Source organism: Pelobates fuscus, chromosome 1 (genome assembly GCF_036172605.1).
Source record: "Pelobates fuscus isolate aPelFus1 chromosome 1, aPelFus1.pri, whole genome shotgun sequence".
NCBI lineage: Eukaryota > Metazoa > Chordata > Amphibia > Anura > Pelobatidae > Pelobates > Pelobates fuscus.
The window spans coordinates 447,405,749-447,423,096 of record NC_086317.1 but is presented as its reverse complement, the minus strand read 5'-3'; positions in this window follow the sequence as shown (position 1 = coordinate 447,423,096).

Below are 17,348 nucleotides of genomic sequence, written 5' to 3'. Positions count from 1 at the left end.
TCTGATAGGATCTCCTTGGGAATCCCAACCCGGCTAAACATCATCATTAACTCTTTAGCAATGGACTTTGCTGAGGTTGTGCGCATAGGTATTGCCTCAGGGTAACGGGTAGCATAGTCTAGTACTACTAATATATACTGATGCTCCCTACTGGATTTTACCAGAGGACCCACAAAATCCATAGCAATACGTTCAAAAGGCACTTCAATAACAGGCAAGGGTACTAAAGGGCTACGGTAAGCCGTAAAGGGCACAGTGACCTGACATTCAGGGCATGACGAACAGTAGTTCTTGATAGCTGCGATTACTCCAGGCCAATAAAATCCCCTCAAAACACGCGCTCTTGTTTTGTCAACCCCTAGGTGACCCCCCAAAACATGGCTATGTGCAAGGTTTAACACAGTGCGCCAATAGGCTTGTGGTACTAACAGCTGCTTTGTAATAAGGGACTCTTTTTTCTCAACTCTGTACAACAGATCATTATCCACTTCAAAATAAGGGTAAGTAAGAGAATTCCCTGGATTGACAGGGGATCCATTCCTTATAGAAATATTATTCCTGGCTACCAATAATGTTGGGTCAGACCACTGTGCACTTCTGAAGTTACCAGGCCTAACCTCTAAATCAGCTAACTCTATATCTGGTTCAGAGCTTCTAGAAGGTCCCGCATTAGTTTGTTCTGGGTTTTCACCAACTAATGTTTTTATAGGGGAATGCTGCATATTGTTAGGCTCATCATCATGATCTCTCTCATCTGCCAGAGTATTTGCAAAAGGAAATTCATCATTCTGTTCACCTGATGGGTTTTCAAAACATGCCCATAGGTCTAGAAAATGGGGAAAATCCCTTCCAATAATCATCTCATGTGCCAGTTTTGGTACCAGCCCCACTCTGCAGTTTACAGTACCACACTGGGTTTTAACAAGTATATCTGCAGTAGGGTAGTTATGTATATCCCCGTGCACACAAGCAATATCAACTTTTCCAGAGTTAACAATATGAGTATCCTGTAATAAGGATTGGTCTAGAAGGGTAACCATACTCCCTGAATCTAGCAATGCCTGTATATTTTTTCCCTCCACATTCACGGTACACCCAGGGTGACTATTCAAATAACCATTTTTTTCCACAGAACATACAACCTGTGAATAAAGTGCAATTCCTTCCCAATTATTACCAAAATTACACTCCATTGGTTCAACTTTTTCAGGACAGTCTTTTGCAATATGTCCAAAGTTTCTGCATTTAAAGCATTTTATACCATAATTAGTACTTTTTGATTCATTTGTAGGCTCTTCCCACCTCCCAAAGTCTTTTTCTCTTTTAACAATGTCTCTTGGGTAATAAAACCCTGTTCTCTCATCAAAAGACCCCTTTTCCCTGGAACAGTCTTACCAGATTTGCTGGGGCTGTAGGTTTTCAGATTCTTGGGTCTCTCTTGGCCAGGAGGTTGAAGCAGTTCTCCCGCTGCTATATACCGTTCAACCAATTCAACCAATTGGTCTGCTGTTTGGGGATTGCTCTGACTGACCCACCGACGAAGTCCAATAGGTAAGCCTCTTAGGAATCTTTCCATCACCAGTTGCTCCACAATGCGGCTGGGTGAGTTGATCTCTGGCTGCAACCATTTTCTGGCAAGGTGCATCAAGTCAAACATCTGTGAACGAATCGCTTTATCCAGGCTGTAAGTCCACGAATGAAATCTCTGGGCACGGACGGCTGTTGTCACCCCCAGGCGTGCCAGTATTTCTGCTTTCAGCTTCTTGTAGTCACTGGCTTCCGCTGGTTCCAGATCATAGTATGCTTTCTGGGATTCACCAGTAAGAAATGGTGCTAGCAGACTTGCCCATTCCACTTCCGGCCAACCTTCTCGCTCAGCGGTTCGCTCAAATGCCATCAGGTAGGCCTCTACATCATCTGTGGATACCATCTTTTGCAAGTAGTGACTCACTCTGATCACCTTTGGACATTGTGGTGATTCTGTGGCATCCCTGGCCAGCCTTTGTGATAGACTCTGGATCTCCTGCTGTATGACACATGTGGCATGCTGCTGCTCCTCTCTGAGCAATTGATGAGCTGCTGCCTGTGTTGCTTCAACTTGCTTGAATAAAGCATCTGTATTTTCCTTTTGAGCCAGTACAAGCTGCTGCAGTATTGAAATGCTCTCTTGCTGTATTGCATTCGTCTCTGCAGTCCTCCTGTTTGTCTCTTGCTGTACAGCAGTGGACTGGAGCAAAGCTTTCATGACATCCTCCATTTTCTCAGCAGTCTCTTTCTTCCTACTTACAGACTTTGCCGTGTGCTGCCCGCATTCTCCACCATATGTGACAAAAGTACTCCTTTCCCTTGGTACCTTGTCCTGGGATTGGGGTGTTACACAGTCTTTTCAGGCTTTAGAGACACTTCACACGCTGGATGAGGTCAATTAACTTGCTCTTTTATTGAGGTTCCAAAATAAATGCACAGTAAGGTATAAAGGTAACAAAAATATATAAAACAAAAGCCTTGCTCTTCTGAGCACTAACTAAACAAAATAATCAGCTAACTGGGTTGGATGGCTTGTCCATTTCCCAACATAAACATAAGCATAAACAACCTTACTGTTTCAGGGTTTTCAGCTCTCTGTTTCCACTCACAGAAACCAAACACAATCTCCCTCCTTCCTTGGCAGGGGAGTACTTAATAGCACTGGTAATTGGCAATCCTTTTCAGGTGAGTTAAATTAGGATTCAAACTCTGGAACTGGACTTCTCACCTGTAGGTTCCAAGCAACTTCCAAAATGTGGAGTGGAGCACTGGCCCACCCTACTCTCCAAGTACTCCACCCCAGGGCCCAAATATACACATATTTAAAGTGCAACATTCATTATAACATTACACATTTCCCTGGGGCTAATTACACAAAGTAGGAACCTTGCAAAATCTGGGGAGGTATATAGATTCCCTCCAGCACAATTCCTTGCTTTCGGTCACAATATATATATGAGAGAGAGAGAGAAATAGATAGATGGATAGCTAGATAGATAGATGTAGATAAATATAACACAAAGCTCTATAGGTATTTATGAGTTTGTCTGTCTCTTTATATTTATTTATAATAAACTGGTGATGACACGATATGATAATATGGTGAGAAAATGTTTGTGTGTTGGATGTATGTTCTAGTGTCTGAATGCTGTATATGTAGTGTAACTTAGGTTGAGTACTTCTTGGGCAGGCAGTGTGGGCGTGTCATTGCTGATTCTCATAGAGAATCACTGGAGCATGGCCATTGGTGGACAGGCATTGTGGGCATGTCATTTCTGATTCTCATAGAGAATCACTGGAGCATGGCCATTGGTGGACAGTCATTGTGGGCATGTCATTACTGATTCCCATAGAGAATCACTGGAGCATGGCCATTGGCGGACAGTCATTGTGGGCATGTCATTACTGATTCTCATAGAGAATCACTGGAGCATGGCCATTGGTGGACAGTCATTGTGGGCGTGTCATTACTGATTCCTATAGAGAATCACCTGAGCATGGCCATTGGTGGACAATCATGGTGGGCATGTCATTACTGATTTTCATAGAGAATCACTGGAGCATGGCCATTGGTGGACAGTCATGGTGGGCATGTCATTACTGATTTTCATAGAGAATCACTGGAGCATGGCCATTGGTGGACAGTCATTGTGGGCATGTCATTACTGATTTTCATAGAGAATCACTGGAACATGGCCACTGGTGGACAGTCATTGTGGGCATGTCATTACTGATTTTCATAGAGAATCACTGGAGCATGGCCATTGGTGGACAGTCATTGTGGGCATGTCATTACTGATTTTCATAGAGAATCACTGGAACATGGCCACTGGTGGACAGTCATTGTGGGCATGTCATTACTGATTTTCATAGAGAATCACTGGAGCATGGCCATGACATGAAATCTCATGAGGAGTAGCAGAAAATCTGATCACAGTAAAGATTAAAACAGGTACTTCACATAAAAATGTCAAATTGAAAAACAGGTACTTCTACTTGACAAGGGCCAAACATTGATTGCTAGACAACTAGCTTAGATCATCTATAAAGTGGCAAGTCTTGTGGGACATCCCTGGTATGCAGTGGCTCGTACCTACCAAAAGTGGTGCAAGAATGGACAGCCAGTGAACCAGTATCAGGGTCATGGGCGCCCAAGGCTCATCGATGCACATGAGGAGTGAAGGATAGCTCGCCTAGTCCGATCACACAGAAGAGATATTGTAGCTCAAATTGCTGAAAAACATAATGCTGGCCATAATAGAAAGGTGTCATAACACACAGCGCATTCCAGTAGCCACAGACCAGTCATAGTGCCCATGATGACCCGTGTCCACCGCTGAAAGCTCTTTCACTGGAGACGTGAACATCAGAAGTGGACCACAGTGAAGAAGGTTGCCTGGTCTGATGAATCACGCTTTCTTTTAGATCAGGTGCGTGTTTCTCATTTATCTGAAAAAGAGATGGAAGCAAGATGCACTGTGGGAACAAGGCAGGTCAGCGGAGGCAACGTTCTGCTGGGAATCCTTGGGTCCCTGGCATTCATGGGTATATTACTTTGACACGTATCACCTACCTAGAGGTTGTTGCAGACCATGTACACCCATTCAAGTCAATGGTGTTCCCCGATGTCAGTGGCTTTTTTCATCAGGGTAAGGCACCCTGCCTCACTGCAAAATCATGTTCTCCACAGACAGTCATGCATTTCTGGGTGGGCATGACATTGTGATACTCTATGCGTTTTGTCCTAAAGGTAACTTTGTCAAGACAATACATTATTTTCTTTCTCAGTTTTCTGGTTTATCAACTCTTTTTGTAAATTTTTTTGGTTTCATGTGTGTTTTTCTGCCAACATACCACTACTTTTTGTTTGATGGGGATTACTGTCTCTAGAGGTGTGGTGCGGCCATAGGTGCAAGATTGGCCCAATGCTATGACAATATTTTTATGGGTTGGTGGGATAACATCCACGTCTCTAATGATGCATATCCCTTTGGACGTTGTTTTACTTTTTTTCTGCTACATAAATGATTTGATTTTCATGTGAAGTGATGTGGAATATGAGGCTAGAGAATTTGTCAGTTATCTGAAGCGTCATCTTTGTAACCAGGATTTTATTTGAGTTTGGGATAAAGTATAAATCTCATATTTGGACTTCAAACTAAAGGTGACATTTAGTCAGAGAGGATTATCACTAAGTTTTTTGTAAACCTTTTTCGGGCAATATGCTTTTAACAACAGACTTCTGTTATCCTAGCCTCTTGTTTAATGGCATCCACAAGAGACAGTTTATCCATTTAAAGAGAAACTTTTAGAGAGAGGAGAATTACCAGAGTGAGGCCTTGAGCCTTGTACGTCGTTTTGAGGCTAGAGGGTATGATAAGAGAATTGTTTTTTGGTCTAAGAGACTTTTTTACGCCAAGAAGGTGGGATGGAACATCAGCAACAGTGCTTCAAAGCAGAAAAGTTTAAATTGTTATTATGATGCATGGGGAGTTCAGTCACCTAAACCATTGACAGGTCCTATAGCATTAGGAATACACATTTTGTATTCCTAACGCTGTAATGTTCCTTTTTTTTAAAAAATAAACGCACATGTGGAACCCATTATTTTACCATCACTACAGTGTGCCGGAACTCTGTACTTTACACCTTTACATCCTTACATAGACAATGTTGGTAAACATTAAAAATTCCCACCTCTAATGATGTTGCTACATGACACCTTTAAGAAGAAGAATTTAATCCGTGAGCCAAACTGCTTGCCATTTCCCCATTCCTAATAAATTTAAAAACGTACTTTCAACAAACTTATCTAATCCGTAAGTAGCACCACTAAAAAGTACAAGTACATTGAGCTTTATTAACTTACTATTGTTGTTTTTTTTTTCTAAAATCTCACAATCTAGTACCTCCTACATTAAAACTGAAAATCTACTGGCTGAGGTTACCTACCTACTGAGAACGTAAATTGTAAGGCTCGTAGAGAAGTCTCATTGAAATGTAAGTACCATTTGTAGGGTTGTCGATTCTGAGATAAGCTGGTTTTGAGCTTTTACACTCTTTATATAATTTTTTATTCATATAATTTCATCCAGTATGCCATGTTACATCTAGCGTACTTTGCTTTTTAATCCAAATCACTTCATTTAAGCCTTCTTAAAAACCTATCTCCATATATTGTAGTCCCTGTTTTCTATCACTCTCTACTGCCACATTCAATGAGGAATCCATGCAATGTTGGTTATAACATATATGTGTAGTATATAATGTTTATACTTAGTAATTAATACAACATTTTTTTTATATCTATCTACTTTTCAATTTCATATTTTCATTTTAAGGGATAATTTTTACATATATACTAGACAGCTGTACAATATTCTACTCATCCACATATCACTATGGTTCTGAATTATTCACACTTGACTAGATTTTTCATCGTACACTATGTAACTGCGGTTTCCCCTGCATTTTCATTCAAAATAAATTATCTCAGATCTTCGTATTTTCAGATGCTCTTGGAATCTCACGGTTGAATTTGCAAGCATTGGGTTATAAATATAGCTGAGCAGGAACAGAATGTGACTCAACCTTAGAATATGTAATGATTTGATTTTGAAATGTCCTCAGCTCAGCAGTAGGTCTCCAGATTACATGCAGTTATCATAACACAGGTATCCCCTGCAGTTTTATCACTTCCCAGAGGGGAGTCTTCCAGCAAATGACAAGGTGATAGGATTGAAGTTATCAGTGTAGGTATATAATAAGATACAGGGGCTCTGACGAACCAGATTGGAGATTTATTAACTCATCAAAGCAAATGCAACTTTGTTATTACAAGTTAAAATAAGTTTATTTCCTTATGACACATCATGCCCTATGTGTAGTTTGCAAAAGAAAAGAAGGTTCAGGCACTCTAAGACTTCAAAAAGGCACATTTATTGCAACCCGAATGTCCAACAGCAACATTTCGACCAGAACGGTCTTTTTCAAATTCTGCTCGAAAAATTACTGCTGAACATTTAGGTTCCAACACATTTGCCTTTCTGAAGTCGTGGAGCTCCTGGACCTTCTGTTCTTTTGCAAACTGTATCTAGGGACTTGGTGCTGGTCCCTGATTTAGTTGCACTCAAGTCCCTTCAAATGGATGAGGGCACGAACTGGTTTGGCTTTTGATGCCCCAGGTGTAGAGCTCATCAGCCTCCCACAACTGCCCCATACACAACCACACAAAGGATATTTAATCTATCAGAAAAAAATAATAGACTTGTACATAGTGAACAAAAATCAGTTCTTCCAAATTACGAATTGCTGAAATTCTTTTTTTCAGTATCCAAAAATTTGGGAATGCAATCTGGGCAGCCAATTTGGTGCTTATTACTGTGCTGACTTACAGAATCGCCATACACAATATCAGCCATTTTTCCAATGCCATCTCAGAGCTTCCAAAAATATATATCTGGATTAAAAAAAAAAAATTGAAAGTGAGAGAACTTTTTTAATGGGAACAGGAGTCATTTTACGTTGAAAATAGTGTTTTTTCCCCCAAAATAGTATTTTTTCCTCCAAAATTTAATGAAAATAGTATTATGAAATACCGTATATACTCGAGTATAAGCCGAGTTTTTCAGCACATTTTTTGTGCTGAAAAACCCCAACTTGGCTTATACTCGAGTCAATGTCTGTATTATGGCAATTTGCATTGCCATAATACAGACTGGGGCTGTGGGGGCTGTCAGAGAGTTTACTTACCTCTCCTGCAGCTCCTGTCAGCTTCCTCCTCCTCCGCGCCGTCCGTTCAGCACCTCGGTCAGCTCCCACTGTAAGTCTCGCGATGTGAAAAAAAAGTTTAAAGGCATATCACCAAATTTCTTGGCCAGCACTTTTCGTGCAATGTCTTCTGAATATATAGATGCTGATGCCAGCAATTTTCATGCTCACATGGCGGTGTAATTATACAGGATCTTCTGGTCTAAACAGATATAAATCCAAGCAAATAGAATACTATCGGTAGACGCAGCTTCGATCCCTCTGCCACTGGAGGATTTAGAGGAGTTCTGATGACTGTTATATTTCAGGGAAAGTATTTTTATTTTTTTAACTGTGTGTTTTTACATGTTTGTTTTTTTTAGTGTTTTAGACTATAGAAACCCATGATTAATCAATCAGGAATCCTGTAGCATATGAATTATACATACTAAAGGACAGCATTTTCGTACACTGCCGTTTAACATGATAACTTTATCACGGCTATTCATTAAAGTGTGAATTTAAAGTGAATTTAAAATTTAAGATCAAAATAGCCGAACAGGAAACATTCTCTAAGTCAGCTATGCTTTCAGTTTGGCTACTTTGCCCTTGGATTTGAAATTCACCAGGATTTCAACTTGAATTATCACTTTATGTGAATAACCCTGTATGCGTGTTTAGGATATAGATATGCTTTCATGAGGCATGACAGCCCCCGGTCGCTATGTGATGCCCTACATCAGTGGTTCCCAAACTAGTCCTCATGGCCCACCAACAGTTTAGGATTTATGTATTTCCCTCTTTTATTCCAATGGAGATACTAACAAAACCTGGACTGTTGGTGGGTCTTGAGGACTGGTTTGGGAAACGCTGCCCTACATTATTTGTTTTCATTTCTCTTGAGGGTGGAACGCAAGATGCGTTCCAGGTGCCGCACGCGCATGCGCGGCATGGGGGTCGCGCAATCTTTGGTATATTCATAGTTGGATGCATTGTGGGATCCACACACTGCTAACATCCTCATTAAATGAAGGATGTTTTCCGAGCGCCGCCAGCGCATGCGTGCTAATTCAGACACGCCATCTTTGCCCCATCGAGGTGTGGTACGCACATTGCGTTCCACATGCTAGCTTTACCTGTCAGGGATAAGGTAAGCGTCTGTTGTTTTGCTTAATCAGTAGGGGGTCCTTTCCACGAGCTGTGGTTATTTATTTAATACATTCGGTTTTGTCTATTTTTGTCATACATTTTCCTTCTTCTGTAGCAGCAATATTTTATGGATAGCAGGAACTGCTATAAGTTTTTTGTTTTTTTTCCATGTATTCTGACTAGTATATGCTCATTCATCTAAATATGTGTATTCTGAAATCTGTCACTCTCTCTCATTCTGTAATCTTCTCTGTCAATGTATATATATACTTTATTCCAGATATATATACACACAATCGGTCCATACATATATACTTTTTGTATACTGGTTTCCTTGGCAACCATGATCATGTGATTATGATTGGGAGGATCCCAATCATTGTGGGTGGACACCCATTACACTCAGGTGTTTATAATTTATTTTTGGGTGTATAAGCGTGTTTTCTAGCCTTTTAGAATAGGCTCCCTTGATAAAGGCACTTTTTCTGATACGTTGGGGGCTCTTTGGTTGATTTTCTCCCTCTTCTCACTATTTCTGATTTTGTTTGGTTTTATGGTATGTATTACTAGCCGGGTTGTTTTGTTTAGGTATCTGTTTGACTTTGCATTAGTAATAGTACTATTGTATACTTTTTGGATGGAACTGCAGAGCATCCTGTATATTTCTTATACTATGATTGTGATATTTATGCTATGATTTTCAGATATGCATTGTGGGTTACCTGTTACTGTGGATCCAATTAATAGTGTTTTTTTTTTTGTTTTTTTTTTATTATGATTGTGCTCCTTATTCATTAGTATTATCAGGAAATAGATATGGCCAGTCGATGTGAGGCTCTGGCCATGCTGCTTCCTAAAGTGGGCAATGTTAAAGATCAATTTATTGTTTGGGGATCCTCATGAAATGGAGCTGAGCATATTTTTTACAATACATTAAAAATAATAGGTCACTTCTGGACTGGAGTGTCCCTTTAATATGTAACAATTGGAAAGTCTTATCCACAAGGAACATTGTTAAACAAATTGCAAAAATGCCCCCACCCACTGGCATTAGAGACACAGCAACCCTAAATTATAGCATAGATCTCTATACAGAATTCAAAATTATGTGGAATTAGTGGATATCATAATAGATTGAATTTTGTGAGTATTCAAGACACAATAAAACATTGCTTTATGCACATTTTGGAGTGGGTTTGAAACCTTATTTTTTTTTGTACTACAAAACAAAAACAAAAAAGTCAAACTACCTCTCTATCCATTTACGTGGTAGAAGTTTTGTTCTGGGAGTACTGAGACTAGGAAAGTAACGCCACTAGACAGTGGCGTCTCCAGCATTCATATTTAGGGGGGGGGGCACATGGGTAGCCAGGGACAGAAGTAGGGGGGCAATTACAAAACACACACACACACACACACACACACGTGGAGAACATTTAAAAGTTAACAACATTCCGATTTCCGGCACCTGGTTAAATATGCTAAAGTCTGCTTTAGATATGCAATTGTAACAATATCTCATGATGCCAGAATTGTTACAAAACTAGTTTATTTTTTTTATTTTTATTTTTTTTAAATATGTATTTTTAAAATAATTTATAACATGCAATTTGAAGGGAATTTAAATTAACACGTCTATATAAATATTTCACATACATAGAAAATGGTCACTTAACAGTGTATTCTTTACACTACAGTTTAAGCATTTTAAAGTGACACAAAGTTATATTTTGAAATGCTAACTCAAATGAATTTTTCCTGTAAGAAGAGCAGATTTAGCTCTACTTCCATGAACAACTAAAAATGGTTGGCACTAAAGTTTGTGCCCTGACCTATAGTTGGTGAATACTATACCAACACAAACTAAAATGACTTGTTTCATTCTCATGCTCACAATATGGAATCCTGGTTACATACATATCATTTACTCAAAAGCTGCAATTAAAGTTCACGTTACTTACAGTAGTAGTGCCACTGTCTGGAGTGTCTGCTCCGCTCACTCAGTCCCTCTGCACATTGCACTCTCAGGTAGGTAAGGTTTCACACCTTATGTGGGGCCGCACTGCAAACTGTCTGCAATCTCTGGTAAGTAAGGTGACACTGTCTGCAATCTCAGGAGTAAGTGCCACTGTCATACATCTCACTGTCTGCATTCAGGAGTAAGTAACCTTTGTCACACTCACACCACTCACTGTAATCAGTGCAATTAATTCACTTTTCTCAGAACCTAGATGTGGCAGAGGCCGTCGGCCTCAATACCTGCTCCTCTCTGCTTGCTCTGTTCTGCCTCCTTTGCTCTTGCTCCTCTATGTTTGCTCTGCTCCTCTTTGCTTGCTCTGCTCTGCCTCCTCTCTGCATGCTGTGCTTCTATTTGCATGCTCTGCTCCGCTCCTCTCTGCTTGCTCTGCTCCGCTACTCTCGACTTGCTCTGCTTCTCTCTGCTTGCTCTGCTCCACTCCTCTCTGCTTGCTCTGCTACTCTCTGCTTGCTCTGCTACTCTCGACTTGCTCTGCTTCTCTCTGCTTGCTCTGCAGTGCTGCTCTCTACTCTGCCTCCTCTCTGCTTGCTCTGCTCTGCCTCCTCTCTGTATGCTGTGCTTCTATTTGCATGGTCTGCTTTTACTCCTCTCTGCTTGCTCTGCTCCGCTACTCTCGACTTGCTCTGCTTTCTCTACTTGCTCTGCTCCGCTCCTCTCTACTTGCTCTGCTCCGCTCCTATCTGTTTGCTCTGCTCCTCTCGACTTGCTCTGCTTCTCTCTGCTTGCTCTGCTCCTCTCTACTTGCTCTGCGCTGCCTCTTCTCTGCTTGTTCTGCTCCTCTCTGTTTGCTCTGCTCCTGCACACATATTGCCTAATACATACACACACACTGCCTAATACATCCATCCATACATTTATACACACATATTGCCTGATACATACACACTCATACACACACACTGCCTAATACATCCATCCATACATTTATACACACATATTGCCTGATACATACACACCCAAACACACACACTGCCTAATACATCCATCCATACATTTATACACACATATTGCCTGATGCATACATCTATACACATATATTGCCTAATACATAGATCCATAAACGCACACTGCCTAATACATACATCCATACACACATACTGCCAAATGCCAGACATTCCAAGTCTCCCGGTAGTTCAGGGAGACTCTCGCATGTTGAATGCGGTTCCCTGACACCCGCAGATCATACACAATATCCCGGAAATCACACACACAATCAAATAACTTCTGTGCATGTCAATATGTGTGTGTATCTGTGTATCTGAATGTATGTGCCAGTGTGCGTTTCAATGTGTGTGTCAGTGTGTATGTGCCAGAGTCTGTGTATGTGCCAGTACACATATCTGTGTGTCTGTGTGTGTTGGTGGAGGGAGGCGGAGTGACCGCACATGTGCACGGGGGTGGCGTAGTAACTTGTGAAGCCACCTCCCTGAAATGCATTTTTGCATGTTGGGATGTCTGTAATACATACATTTTACATGAAATATATAATTTCTAGCTGTGATAATATTTTCATTCATTTGGTGGGATTTTATTTATAATATTGTGGGATTTAATTTATAGTAATGGGTTTACGTTAATTAATGTTACAGTGAACCTGTCTGACAGGTTCACTGTAAGAAAAAAAAATGTCATTATAATCTATCAAATGTATTATAAATATAATTGGTCACATAGTCACTCGCACACAATGTCAATTACACACTCTAACATACACTCTTACTGAAGTATACACACGTCACACACTCTCACTAACACACATTTATTAAGTATATACACAATGTCACTGACACACTCTCACTAACACACTATTATTAAGTATACACACACTGACACACACTGACACATTATTATTACGTATACACACGACATCACTGACACACACTATTAAGTATACACACAATGTCACACACTCCCACTAATACTCACTATTAAGTATACACACACACACAATGTCTCACACTCTCACTAACACACACTATTCAGTATACACACACACACAATGTCTCACACTCTCACTAAGACACACTATTCAGTATACACACACACAATGTCTCACACTCTCACTAACACTCCCTATTCAGTATACACACACACACACAATGTCTCACACTCTCACTAAGACACACTATTCAGTATACACACACACACACAATGTCTCACACTCTCACTAAGACACACTATTCAGTATACACACACACAATGTCTCACACTCTCACTAAGACACACTATTCAGTATACACACACACAATGTCTCACACTCTCACTAACAGACACTATTCAGTATACACACAATGTCTCACATTCTCACTAACACACACTATTCAGTACACACACACACAATGTCTCACACTCTCACTAACACACACTATTCAGTACACACACACACACAATGTCTCACACTCTCACTTACACACACTATTCAGTATACACACACACACACAATGTCTCACACTCTCACTAACACACACTATTCAGTACACACACACACACAATGTCTCACACTCTCACTTACACACACTATTCAGTATACACACACACACACAATGTCTCACACTCTCACTAACACACACTATTCAGTATACACACACACACAATGTCTCACACTCTCACTAACACACACTCTTACTGAACTATACACACACAATGTCACCCACACCAGTTTAGTCACACTTTATACACACACACAAACATACACAAAATCAGCCCCCTTGGGCTCCATGTGGGCCATACCTGTGCTAGGGCTGTGGAGGAGGAACCATTCTCATTTTACTGCTTGCTGGGCTCCCTCCATGTCATTGAGAGCCCAGCCCCTGAGCAGATGGATCCTGCAGGCAGGGGAATCCCCCTACCTGTAAACACGGACAGACACTGGAGGGAGGCGGGGGCAGGAAGCAGGCTGTGCTCACTGTGCACTGCCATCCTGCTCCCCCTAGCAGAAACAAAGGTGAGACTTCCTGCAGGATGGAGCATGGTTCCTCCTCCACAGCACTAGAAGTCTCCCCTTCAGTGAGCACAGCCTGCTTCCTGCTCCCATCTCCCTCCAGTGTATGGTCATGTTTACAGGCAGGGGGATACCCCTGCCTGCAGGATCCATCTGCTCAGGGGCTGGGCTCTCAGTAACATGAAGGGAGCCCAGCGAGCAGTAATTTCACTTTCAATTGGGGGGGCACAAAAGGGGGCACAGCCTGATCTAGGGGAGGGGGGGGCATTCCTCCTGAATCTTCACTATCTGGCTAGATCCTGTCATGTGGCCCGTTCTTACCTCCGCGCGACTGGTTGAGATTCCCTTGCTGATGGCAGTACTTACATCCAGCGTACTTACAGACACCAGCTGATACGCGGACGAGCTACTTAAATACCCTTTGGGCAGCAGTCAGCAGATGAGGACTTCATCTGAACAATAGGGGTGGAAATGTCACTGTCTATTCCACTGCTACCATCTAAGGCCAGAGAATGGTTCCTCAATAATAATACATAGGTGAAGACATGCCAGTGGGCAATGGGTAGTGGGTAGTGGGTATGGTATATATGAGGGGGCATGCCCGTTTCCCCCCAGTCCCCACCCACATGCAGAAAGGGGCTAACTGTCTGACATCAACAGGAGAAGCTTACTTGGTACTTCAGGACAGGACTAGAACACTAGGAATTATGTGAATTAGTTGTAGGACGTGGGAATGGTTTGGCTGTCTGTATTAATTTTATAATTGAAGTCTTTGCCTCCAGGTTCATGGCACGTAGTAAAGGCCAAATTTAAATAAAACAAATATAAATGGTGTATATAAAATCTAAAAATAAAAAAAATAAATATGCTTGAAAATGATTGAAATATGATAACACGTAGAAGCTATGGCAGATATGTGCTGCTCCATTAAGGACCATTAGCTTTATTTCCATGGGGCATGGGTGCGAAATGAGTAGCACTATATTTGCTCACTTCCTGCTGAATATGTGATACTTACAGATAACGTCATTCCAAATAAAAATAGTCTGTTCAGTGTCCCTTGGCTTAAAGAAAGGTCTGTTATCAATGCTGCCATCTATTGATATACATTATGGGCAGGCTCGGATTGGTCATCAGGCCATTGGGCAAACAGGGCAAACAAGCCCTAATTATGGGTATGACATTTTGCCCACAATGCATTTCACTATTATTGTAGTTTTCTTAATCACATGCTCCCCTTGTTACCTAGCTTTTTTCTTCTCGCAATTATTTGTCATGGAAACCATCTTAGTCCTAAGCAAGGGGATATGAAATTAAAGTTACCATGGAAATGGCACAGATGATTTAGATATCTATATGTGTAGAAGCGTAAAAAAGCATTTCATTATGCTGATGCAATTAATATATTTGTTAAAATATTTTACAGGTGAGATGATTTTACGTATTAATATACAAACTACTCAAAAAGCTTTTCTTTATGTTTTGGTTACTTAATGTGGGCTAGTTAGTCATTTTAATTAGTACTAGTTATCCAATATTGCAAGAGTTGCCAAGATACTCCCAGGTAGCATGTAAAATAATCTGAACACACCCAATTCAGTCCTGCTTGTATCTTTATATATTTTTTTTATATTAAATGACATGTTTGTTTTACCTGAAGTTTTGTTACACAACAGCTGGATTGTCAGGAATAGTTTGTTTCCTGCTTTCCCAGAGGTTGCAAAATAGAATATACACACATCGACACACACAGACACATACAAACACACACACTCACACTTACACATGCACTGACTTGCGAGGGCTCCCTTCCAAGCTTCAGTCATGACACCTGCATGGGCACTGCTGCCAATATTAATCCTTTCCATTTTGCCATCACCTTCATTAATATGCAGTGTGAGGTTCTGAGAAAAGCTAGACACCTTGAGTTTTATTCGATAAAACACCAGATTATAGTGAGCTAAAACCTGAATTCAAATTTTAGGCTAACGCAGCCAAGCTAGTACTATAACTGAGTTTGTGAATATTTCCAAATAAGCTATTGTTGCCTAACTTTTGTCAGGGCGTTTTTTATTCACTAGAATTGGTTGTTTAGTAAATAAATAACTTTTTCTCTGTCTCTTTCCCAAAACCATTGCTCACATATTTTAGTAAGTAGAAAAGAAAATATTTAATGGAAGCAACTGCAAGCCATGTCTGCAGACCAGGAGGCGCGTGGCTCCAATCTATCTTTAAAAAGACGGTTAAATGCATAGGGTTTTTTACTTATGTTTAGACAGGGCTAATGCGAGGTGGCAAAAAAGATAGATGGGATTCTCCTCCAAGGGTGAATTTGATATAATTGATTAGTTGATATGATATATTTGCTTAAGACCCTCTCGAAACTCCACCCTAACTCATTTTATATCCAACCCTTAAAGGGACACTATAGTCACCTGAACAACTTCAGCTTAATGAGGTTGTTCAGGTGAGTGCTACAGCTACCCGGAGCCTTTTTCTTGTAAGCACTGTATTTTCTGAGAAAATGCAGTGTTTACATTGGAAGCTTGGAACACCTCTTGTTGCAGTCAATCAGACGGCCACCAGAGGGACTTCCGAGTTCAGAGGCCCTAAAAAGGCCTCTCGTCCGATGCATTCTGGGTGAATGCATCAGACGGGCTATCAGCACACAAAGCACTGTGAACGCGCTTTGTGTGCTGACAGCCTGTCAGCACTGCTGTGGGCGTGGCTTCAGCTGACAGCTTCAGCTTCAGCTGACAGCTGAAGCCCGAACCCACAGGGGCGCTTACGGTCCACAATAGTGGTTGAAGGGGGGGGAGACCTACTCTCCTCCCCCCCCCCCGGCCCCCACCGCTGTGCGGCGGGTGGGGGCCCTAAAATTATCAATAAGGGGGGGGACCTATTGTCCCCCCCCGGCCCCCACCCCTGAGCGGTGGGTGGGGGCCCTAAAATTATCGATAAGGGGGGGGATCTACTGTCCCCCCCCGGCCCCCACCCCTGTGCGGCGGGTGGGGGCCCTAAAATTATCAATAAGGGGGGACCTACTGTCCCCCCCCGGCCCCCACCCCTGTGCGGCGGGTGGGGGCCCTAAAATTATCAATAAGGGGGGGACCTATTGTCCCCCCCCGGCCCCCACCCCTGAGCGGTGGGTGGGGGCCCTAAAATTATCAATAAGGGGGGGACCTATTGTCCCCCCCGGCCCCCACCCCTGTGCGGCGGGTGGGGGCCCTAAAATTATCAATAAGGGGGGGACCTATTGTCCCCCCCCGGCCCCCACCCCTGAGCGGTGGGTGGGGGCCCTAAAATTATCAATAAGGGGGGGACCTATTGTCCCCCCCGGCCCCCACCCCTGTGCGGCGGGTGGGGGCCCTAAAATTATCAATAAGGGGGGGACCTATTGTCCCCCCCGGCACCCATCCCTGTGCGGCGGGTGGGGGCCCTAAA